This window comes from Miscanthus floridulus, chromosome 12, assembly GCF_019320115.1.
Source record: "Miscanthus floridulus cultivar M001 chromosome 12, ASM1932011v1, whole genome shotgun sequence".
Lineage (NCBI taxonomy): Eukaryota > Viridiplantae > Streptophyta > Magnoliopsida > Poales > Poaceae > Miscanthus > Miscanthus floridulus.
The window spans coordinates 27,174,326-27,184,541 of NC_089591.1; the positions used below are offsets into that span (position 1 = coordinate 27,174,326).

Consider the following 10,216-nt stretch of genomic DNA (forward strand, 5'->3'; position numbering starts at 1 on the left):
TTCTAGCATCATTGCTAGGGATGACAACTTAGTAAAGAAGTGATGCTAAGAAATGCCAACAAGCATTTCTGGCGCTATTACCGGGGAGGGGCACAAGGCTAAGAGAATTGATCAAATAAATACTTATAGATGAGATCATAACTTTATACCTCTACTTTAGTAAGCTTACCCTTGTTTGTCTTTGTTCATATCTTATATAGGGTATTGTAGGATTGGTTGTGATTCACCAAATCTCCATCAGAATCAAATCAATCAAGTGGAAAGCTCAACACCAGTTTCTAAAGCTATGGCTAAAAAGACTCCGCATGAGTTCTATACTCCAAGCACTAAGAACATTTGCACTTGACCAATAGTCAAAACCAACAACCTTGAGTTTGAGCTCAAGCCAAGCCTCATCAACATGGTGCGAGCTACTCCATTTAGTGGAAAGGCACATGAAGATTCTAGTACTCATCTTTAGAATTTTTTGGAGATTAGCAGCACAATTGTCATCAAGGACATCACTCAAGACATCATACTACTCCACCTCTTTCCATTCTTGTTAGTGGGAAGGGTGAAGCAGTGGTTCTACACCAACAAAGATAACATCAACACATGGGCAAAATGTTTGGAGGCCTTTCTAGCAAAGTTTTTCCCTATAGGCAAGACCAATGCCTTAGGAGGAAAGATTTCCAACTTCCAACTAGTAGAAAGGAGAAACCATTCTAGAGGCATGGGAACATTTTCAAGAATACATTTCAGATTGTCCTCATCATGGGATGGAGGATTGGTTGCTCATGCAAAGCTTTTACCATGGATTAACTCAAAAAGCTCATGAACAACTCAATGCTACTGCTAGAGGATCATTTATATCACTCACCCTTGGAAAAGCTGAAACTCTTATGGAAAATATAGCCTCTAATCAAAACTGGTCTCAATGCAATATTCAAGCATGCAATAAGAGCAAAGAAGCACCAGAAGAGGTGTGTGCACTATCAACTAAGATGGACATACTATTGAATTAACTTGAATAACGAGTCAATTACAAGAAGGATCGTCAGGGCATTCAAGATGCTTTTAATTTCCAAAACATATGTGGAGAATATTTGGGGGTTGATTTCCCTGAATATCAAGAAGATGCAAATATTGTCATCAACAATTCTACTCCACAACAACAAAAACAAGGATGGAATCAACAACAACAACAGTCAAATTTCCAAGATAAGTACCCAGGTAATTACTATAATTCTTCTAATGCTAAACAACCATCCTTGAGAGATCTAATCTTAGAATAATCTAAGATTAATGAGAATATTTCTAAGAAGCTTGCTTTTAATGATAAGGTCCTAGAAAACATAAATACTAAAATGGATAGTTTTTCTTCTGCTATAAAAGACCAACTTAGCTATAATAAAAAGATAGAATCACAATTAGCCCAGTTGGCTACTGCTCTGCCTTTTGCCACTAACCTTGGAAAGGTCAACGCCATAACCACAAGAGGTGGTAAGTCTACTCGTGATCCACCATATCCAACAAGGACATGTAAGACACCAGCAGCAGTACAAGAGGAAAAGAAGGACGATGAAGTTGAGCCACAAGCACAAGAAATGATGCAGGATTTTCATGACACCACCTTCCTACCGTTTCCACGCAGAAATCAAAAAGCCAAAATGGATGAGTAGTTTGGTAAGTTCGTAGAAGGTAATTCAAAATTTATATATCAATATTCCTTTGCTAGATGCTATACAGGTACCTTCCTATGCAAAGTACCTCAGAGACATTCTGAACGACAAGAGACCACTGCCCGCCACTAAGGTAATCAAGTTAACAGAGGAGTGTAGTGCATCCATCCTGAACACATCACTTATCAAGAACAAGGATCCAGGATGTCCCACTATTGATTGTTCGGTCGGGAACCAAAACTTTGAGAATGCGCTATGCGATCTTGGAGCAAGTGTTAGTGTCATGCCCAAGAAGGTTTTCGACAAGCTCAACTATTCAACACTCACGCCAACATCGATGTGCCTGTAACTAGCCGACCAATCAGTTCGTTACCCTATAGGAATTGCTGAGAATATTCTGATAAAAATAAGAAACTTCTTTGTTCTAGTAGATTTTGTGGTGCTTGATATGCAGGAGGACATGAATACACCCCTCATTCTTGGGAGGCCCTTTCTGAGCACTACAAATACACACATTGATGTCAGAGCTGGAGAAATTAAATTCCATATCAATGGCAAGGAACAACGATTTTCTTTCAAGCCAAGACCAGAACAATGCTCTAATTTGGAGTGGCAAGAGAAGTCCGATTGATTCACCCAAAGAATAAAACATGACTAGAGAAGTCCGGTTCGGCCGACTTAAAATCCCAAACCCTCGTCGGGAGGTAAAATCAGCAGTTACCCATATTTACTTTTTACATTGCATTAATCATTTTATCTTAGAATATTTACACTTCAACATTTGCATTAGAAAATAAAAATTCTCATCATGGCATTATAAAATGTTAAGCCCCATATAAATAATTTTTATGGAGCATAAAAATCAGTAAGAAATATTTACCATGGAGGCATAAAAATACCATTCATTCATCTTCTTATATTTTATAGTATCATAAAACATTTTTACATTGCATATACATGCGTATATGGTAAAAATACAGGCAACCAGGACCCATAGGAAACACATGGGGTCCATTCAACCACCGCCCATCACTTCTATCGCCACCATCACCTCTATTTCCACTTCCATCTCCACTCAGGTCATTTCTCCACCAAATTTCCACCGACGGCCACTCATTCTTGCTTAAGTATGAAGCATCAAAATATCTGAAGGAAGGAGAGGCCATTTGGCCACAATGTGGGGCCGACCAACCCCACCACTTGGTCGACTAGCCTCCTGCTACGCAGCCTATAAATGGCACTCCTTCCTGGCTGCTGTCGGCCTCAAACACAACTGCATTTCAGCCTCCAAATTCAAATTTTCAATCTCCAAGATCGTAGTTTGAAAATTCACTTAGTACAAGAGTTGTTGGAATTAGGAAAGGTGAAAAGAGTGGAAGTACTATAAGAATTAAGAGGGAAAATAAAAAAAGATTAGGGTGACAGTTCTGCCAATATCTTGATTAGAAAATCCATTAGACAATCAAGGATGACTAACCCTCGAACGATTAACCCTCAAACAACTAAGTCCTAGATGGCTAACCACTGACTTTTTATTTTCCTAATTCAATCCATGAGTTGTGTTGTCTATTTATTTTGTAGGAAGATGAGCAAGTTTGTGAGCAAGCTCAAGCACGTAGCCTCATTTTGTTCGACGAGAAGTTCTTCTTTCCTGAGGGAGCACCGACATGCAGATCAATGTTCCATCTCTGACTGTCGGAGCGCCGTCTAGGTCATCATCTACTGAGAAGAACATTCTCCTAGAAGAGAAGCATCTCAAGCTTCGGAACAAGACGGAGAAGGAGGCCTACAAGCAGCTAAAAACCTAGAGGTTTATTCACACTTCTATCTATGGCCTAGCCATTCTTCAATCAATAGGTATGAATGCTGAATTTGAAATCATAATTTGAAACTATTGGGTGGGAAAATGTTTGGCAAATTGATGAGCTAGGGTCTAAACTCTTAATAGCTGAATTTCTATGCACTCTACAAACCACTGATTCTGAAGTCACATTTAGACTATTTGGGAAAGATTTTTTTGTCCCCTGGAAATAGTTTATTGAACTTCTAGGATTCAATGCACAGTGCATAGTTTACATAGATTCGGCATTGCAAGATTTTGATAGGACAACATTTTGGAGAGAAATATCTAAAGAACTTACTTGTCACCATCCTCACACTAGTGATATTCATCACCCTACTCTGCACTTCATGCATAAATGACTAGGATTTTCTTTATTTACTAGAAATGATTTTTGCACCGTAAGGATTGATGAACTCAAGTTACTTTATGCCATGGTTAAGAGAAGAAAGGTTTCACCTGTTGAATTTATGATGAAACAATGGAAGGAAGTTTTGAACTCAAGGGAGATGCCAGGTGTACCTCTTTGGTCACCCACATCGCCCAAAATTTGGGACTTTTCGAAAATGCTTCTGTTGCTTATATTGAAGACATTGACCGTTGGTACATTGATTATGAATATCTTGTCTAGGCTCACATGCTAAAAAAGAATAATAATGGTCAACTTGTCATGATGTATCTAGGATCTACAACTGAGGTTCCATTGCCAGACTAGAAACCTCGGTTTGTATGTGGTGAATTCCTTTGTCTTTGATACACAGGTGAAGGAGGCAGCACCTCATAGAAGTGCTTCTATGAGAATTACTCGCAACTCATAGCCCAGGTACTGTGGCGATGGCCTAATTCCAGAGGGACCAGCTTTCACCAGCTATGCAGGCTAGGACAAGCTAGGATCTTCCCAAGTGTACCAAGCCGAGCATGCTGGTTGGGAGCAGCCCGCTCCTCAGCACTCTGAGAGCTCTTGGCAGTAGGGCGCAAGTGAGCAATGGCAATATGGCAACTTCGACTACTATCAACAGTAGCCCTATGAAGAAGTTTCAAGTGGCCACCAGGGAGGACGTATGTCCTTCTCTGCTAGTGGCTATCATGATCAGCCAATGGGCTACCATGACCAGTAGATGGAGCATTCCCACCTCGATACCAGGTTGACAACTATTGAAGAGACGTAGCAAGACATTCAGAACACGCTACACCAGCACTCCCAGTGGCAAGCAAAAATGGGAGACGACATCACTAACATCCAGCAGTATCAGCAGCAGGAGGATGAGAACTGGGACTATTTGTTCCAAAAGCTCAACATTGACCCACCATTCTAAAGGACTGCGGCAACACCCAGCTTGGGGGAGGAGGATCCAATAGTATCTAAGGTAAGTTTATTTCCTAATATTTTGTTTCTTTCCTTTTCTTTATTTATTTTTGAGTTTGTCTTATATATTTAAAAAGGCACATAACTCAAAAACAAAATAAAAATTTGTCTTTATCTTTTATATATAGTAAGGTGTGATCTAAAAATGGAAACCAAATAAAAGAGTATGTATAAAGTTTGCTTTAATTTCTGTTTTTAAGAGTTGAATAAATAAAAAAAACTTGAAGATAATCTCTCATAATGGAACTGATGAATAGTTGTTCTGTTGTAATTCCTTTTAAGTACCTAGTTTTTAGCCTTGAATTCTCTTAGGTTTTGGATATGATTGTTTTGACATGAGAATTTGCTCTGAACTTGAAATTCGTGGGTAGCAATGCATGATCTAAGTCTAGGTAATTGATGGATATGATATGAGAAGGTCTAAGCTGCTATTTATCTTGTTCCAAGTGATACTAAATTCTAGAGATTTCTTTTAAAATAAATAAAAAGGCAATATGATGAGTTTGTATATGACAGAGCTTGAATTCCTACCAGAGTCAAACATGATATCTAGGCTAGGAAAACTTCCACTCATATATGCTACTTGTTTTGCATTGAGTTTGGTCAAGCTTTGTTGACCCTTATGAGAGGTTTGTCATGCTCTTAAAATCAAGATCACGTACACACAACCCACATATGCACTACTCCTACGCTGGGGGTAGGCGCACAAACATGCTTTCCATCTAGATCCACCCAAAAATGTTTTACTCCTACACTAGGAGTAAACACCAAAAACATGTTTGATAGGTTCCATCCACCAAATAAATGCTCCAAGTTCTTGTTACTATCTCTCAAAAGTTTTGTTGCAGAGAAGAGGCGTGGAATATGCAAGAGTTATTCATAAAACAGAAAGAAAAGAAAGTATTGAAAAAATGGACAAGTGTCTGAGATATTAAAATAGTGGGTACTTAGATGCCCACCTAAAAAAGAGATGAATAAGATAGCCCATGTTTTTTTGCTAGGATTTTCAAGTTTCAAAAGAGAGATATGTTTTCAAGGAGCATAGTAGAATTAGGTTAGCCACCATATATATCCACCATATATTTCACACACATGCACATCTTGATTTGATTGTATGACTCAACTCTCTTTGGATCCGTTGTTTGACTTTATAATATATGTATTGCAAGTATGCTCTTTCATGTTATCATCATTCCTATGAGCTCCACATAATCCTTAGTTAGAGAAAGGCTTAATATTATTTTTGCCTTAGTGAGGATCCACAAATACCACATATTTGAGAGACTTGAGAGTGTTATACAATGGAATCTTTGAGTTTTATTTTGAAAACTTTCAAAAACTCTAGAACAATGGTTGAATAAAGAACTCAGACATAGCGCTTAACTTGATCGTTCTGTCTTTCAATTGCTCAAGACCCAAGTGAAGGCTACAAGCCCCATGGTTGAAGGTAATATGGGTAAGTTTGAAAGTCAGAATAGTTTGTTCTAATCTAGAGGAGATTTTTTTGTTTGAACGCATGTGTATTTTTGAAGAGTGAAAATATTGTAGCAACTCCTGATCCATTACTAAGTTTAGCATTGCTCAGAGACGAGCAAAGGTTAAGCTTGGGGGAGTTTGTTTACTGTAGTTACCATCCATCATGAACCATCGATATAACTTGAAATCATGCATGAAAATGATCACCAACATAGACTTAGGGGTTTAAACTAACAATTTTCACAAGTTTTGGTGAATCTGTGTATTCAACAGGGTTTATTCAGAAAACCATCAAGGTGAATCAATTCGTCAAATTGAATCACGTTTTTTTGTGGCGTAAATAACTCCAAAAGGTTCCAGAGGATACTAGAAGACACTCCACTCAAGCGGGGACCGAGAGGCTTCCAGGTGGGATTGGCCAATCCCACCTATAGGCTAGCTAGTCCCCTAGCCCGACCTGGCAGCCTTCACTTTGACGTCGGTTCCTCCACCGCCTCCTAGATTGCATCTATGCTGTTTATTCAAGTTGGTTTGATCCAAGGGTCCAGAATTGAGACTCTGGCCTATATATATCAGCCTTTGCCCCCTCCCTTAGGCAGATTTGCATAAGTCAAGATCAGATCAGAAATTAGGGTTTCCCGAGAGAAGAGAATACAACTCCAATTCTTAAAAGTTCTAGTATAGTCTAGCTAGCAAGATTTAAGTAGAGTTTGGGCTATTTCTCAGGATTCTGGATTCACCATTTGGAGGCTGGTAAAGCCATTGTATCCCTCTATATTTATGACTTTGTGTTACTTCAATACTATGTTGCTATGTATTATGTTCCTAGTTTGCTCTAGTTATATGCTTGATATATTTATGATTGATAATGAATTTATGCATATGTTCACAAAGCGCTTAGCTCAATATTGGAGTGAGTTAAGTGGTTGACATTATGTAAGCGTGGTGCTTAAATATTGTTTACCTATGGATGCACTCTACACTCTAGGTCATGTGGTAGATCATGAGTGTGACACTCTCGTTGAGTCCTTTGTAGTCCACTCCCCGTTTGTAGAACAAGTAGAACCCGGTTGCGAAGGGAGACAAGCTCTGTTCTTGATCTTCCTTAGTAATGTTCCTTATGCATAGATACAAAGTTAATTATGCTATAGATGAAAGTGTATATACCTAGGTGTACAAAAGACTTAGTAAATAAGGAATGACCTAGGAATCTTTTGCTCTTAACTAATCTCCTGCCTAACCATACTATATTTATGAGTATCTATTTCTATCTCTGGACTACTATCAATGCCTTACACTTATCATTTATTAATCACTTGACTTACCCTTGCTATAGCATGAGAGTTAATGATCTTGTCATAAGTATGCATATTTGTAAATATCTCTAGCCACCCCATTGCTCCTCCGTGTGGATAAAATATAAATAACGATACCTGGTATACTCTTGGGTGAAATGTTATAATGGTATATTTTCTGTGCGCTTGCAGATACTTAACATAAATAAATTTACAAGTGTTCTCAATAGTTACCAACAATGCATTTTTGGCATCATTGCTAGGGATAACAACTTAGTAAAAAAGTGATGCTAAGAAATGCTAACACTCACGATAAGGAGGAAACTCTAGAAGCCACAGATCTGCCTCCATGCCTTCATGTCCCTCTTCATCACCAAGGGTGAGAGGGAATGATTTCTTATCTATATGGCTACCTTGCATTAATCCTTTGAATATGTAGGGCTACCTCTCATGCTACGGTAAATCGGCCAACTCTGGCGGAGGTTGGACAACAATGGATTGTACATCTTGCTAGGTCCATGGTATCTTCATCTTCATCTTCATCCTCTAAGATGGGTTAGGATATCAAGAATCTTATCCATGAAAGGAGGGAGGCCAAAAACCTGTATTCTAAAGCCACACTTGAGGTAGGTCAGCTCGAGCAATGTCTTGATGTGTTAAAACAACCCTCTCTACATCTGAAGAAGAGACCAGTGTTGCTCAGATGAGGGCTAATGAAGCTCATGCTAGGGCAGCAGGAAAAATTTCTTTGAAGAGTCTTTCATTTTATATTCACGACTTTATCCGGTAACCCTTCATTTTCATTAGATATTGAAGAACAACTAGCTGCTTCTCATCGTGAGATCAAGGTAGCTCGTCGCCAGGAGATTGACCTAGAGAGGCGCCATGAGATCCTCCAATAGGCAGCACATGGCGTAGTTGTAGCAGTTAATGCTAGGAGAGCTTCTCTTGAAGATTGCCTGTAGGATATCCATGTTCATGCTACAGAAGTGGCAACTCATGGGGTCTGCTATGGTGCCAGTGCTGCTCTGGCTACAGTGCAACTGCATTCAGGGCACGAGCTCCATCACCTAGAACCTGGTTTTCTAGACAATGATCGGCTGGAAGATCAAGAGGACCTGATTGGAGACTTCACTAATGCTGTCGAGGCTATCGCAATGATCATCCATGTAGAAGATGTTGTAAACAAAGTTTTTTCAGGACCATAGATTATATCTAGGGTATTATAAGTAAAGAATCTACTATTTGAATGTCACTTTTGATTCTACATCTTTTATTGTTATTTTTTGTTCTAAAGGCGATACTCTAAGTGTCAACTATATTTTGAGCCAATGAGACTCGGCTATCAAGCATGGACCCAAATACTTGGTTATATGTAGTACTTCTTTACAAATTTTCCATTGAGGTCTATGTAACAATAGATCCGTATCATACGGTGGTTTGTAAATATAAACCAACAGATCTGCATCTTGATCCTCTGAGGTAAAAAGATCATGAAATCTAAAGAACGACGTAGCACATCGCAAAACTTCACCCTTAGTGAGGTGCTCTACCTTCCATCTTGCAACCCTCATAGTCAAAGGATGTGATCTGCTTTTTTATTATGAGAGCTACAAGATGTACCTCATGGTCAAGGGATGTGATCTGCTTCTTGACTGTGAGAGCTGCAAGATGGAATATAAGCACCCAATCTTGAAGAACGAGCACCTCGCAAACTTGAAGCATCCCCCAATCGAGTATGAAGCCCCTAAATAGGAGAGAACCAGATGATTATAGATCTTCTGTTAACACATGATCTATGAGAAGATCTGCAATTATAAAGGTTAAGCTCCTATTCAGCGGCAGCACCTTGCCAAGCATGGAGAAGGAGCACCTCACAAAACTTGCACCTGCATCTCAATGAGGTTCTTTATATTTCATAATCTTGCTACCTCTTAGTGTTGAGGGATGTAGATCTACATCTCGATGCTAAGGGCAACAAGGTTATGGAATCTAAAGCACCTAATCTTAAAGGCCTTCTCTAAACACCCGGTGATGCGCAAGGATGAAGACAAAGCACTTCTTGGCGATGAGGAAAGATATAGTAGCTCACGAGTGTGTGAATTGAAGAGTGTGTGGATTGAGCCCAAGAGGTACATCTAGACCCTAGTTAAATAGGCCCACCTTGAAGATGGACAAGTGCAAGTAATGGTGATGCAACTGTGTTGTCGGTAGTTGGGAAATAACTCACGTAGACTTCACCGCCAAAAGACCAAATAATCATGGAGGGCCAGTAGCCATAACACGTATCCCAATCGGCTCAGCTTTTTATACGACTGAGAAAATACCACTACCGCATCTATTGTTAACTCATTGGTGGTAGAAGTTTTAGATTGGTGGTTTCCTTCCATGGGAGGCCTCGCTATCGGTCCAACCAGTGGTGGAAGTATAACACCATCGGTTTTATCGCTATGACAGTGAAAGTGGAGACAATGAAAGATCAATCTATAGTAGTAGTTTTAGGGTTACTTTAGCATAAATTTTATTTATCATGTTTCATGTGTTTGCTGCATTCTAGCATGGTTCAAGGCAAAGATAA

General features: G+C 39.2%; 1 non-coding gene across 1 annotated transcript; it reads right to left on the minus strand.

Annotated features, from left to right (window-relative positions):
- Positions 1–651: 651 nt before the first annotated feature.
- Positions 652–760, minus strand: LOC136498792 (small nucleolar RNA R71). Its single transcript, XR_010769790.1, has one exon. It is a non-coding gene; the product is annotated as a small nucleolar RNA R71 (small nucleolar RNA).
- Between the last annotated feature and the right edge of the window lie 9,456 nt (positions 761–10,216).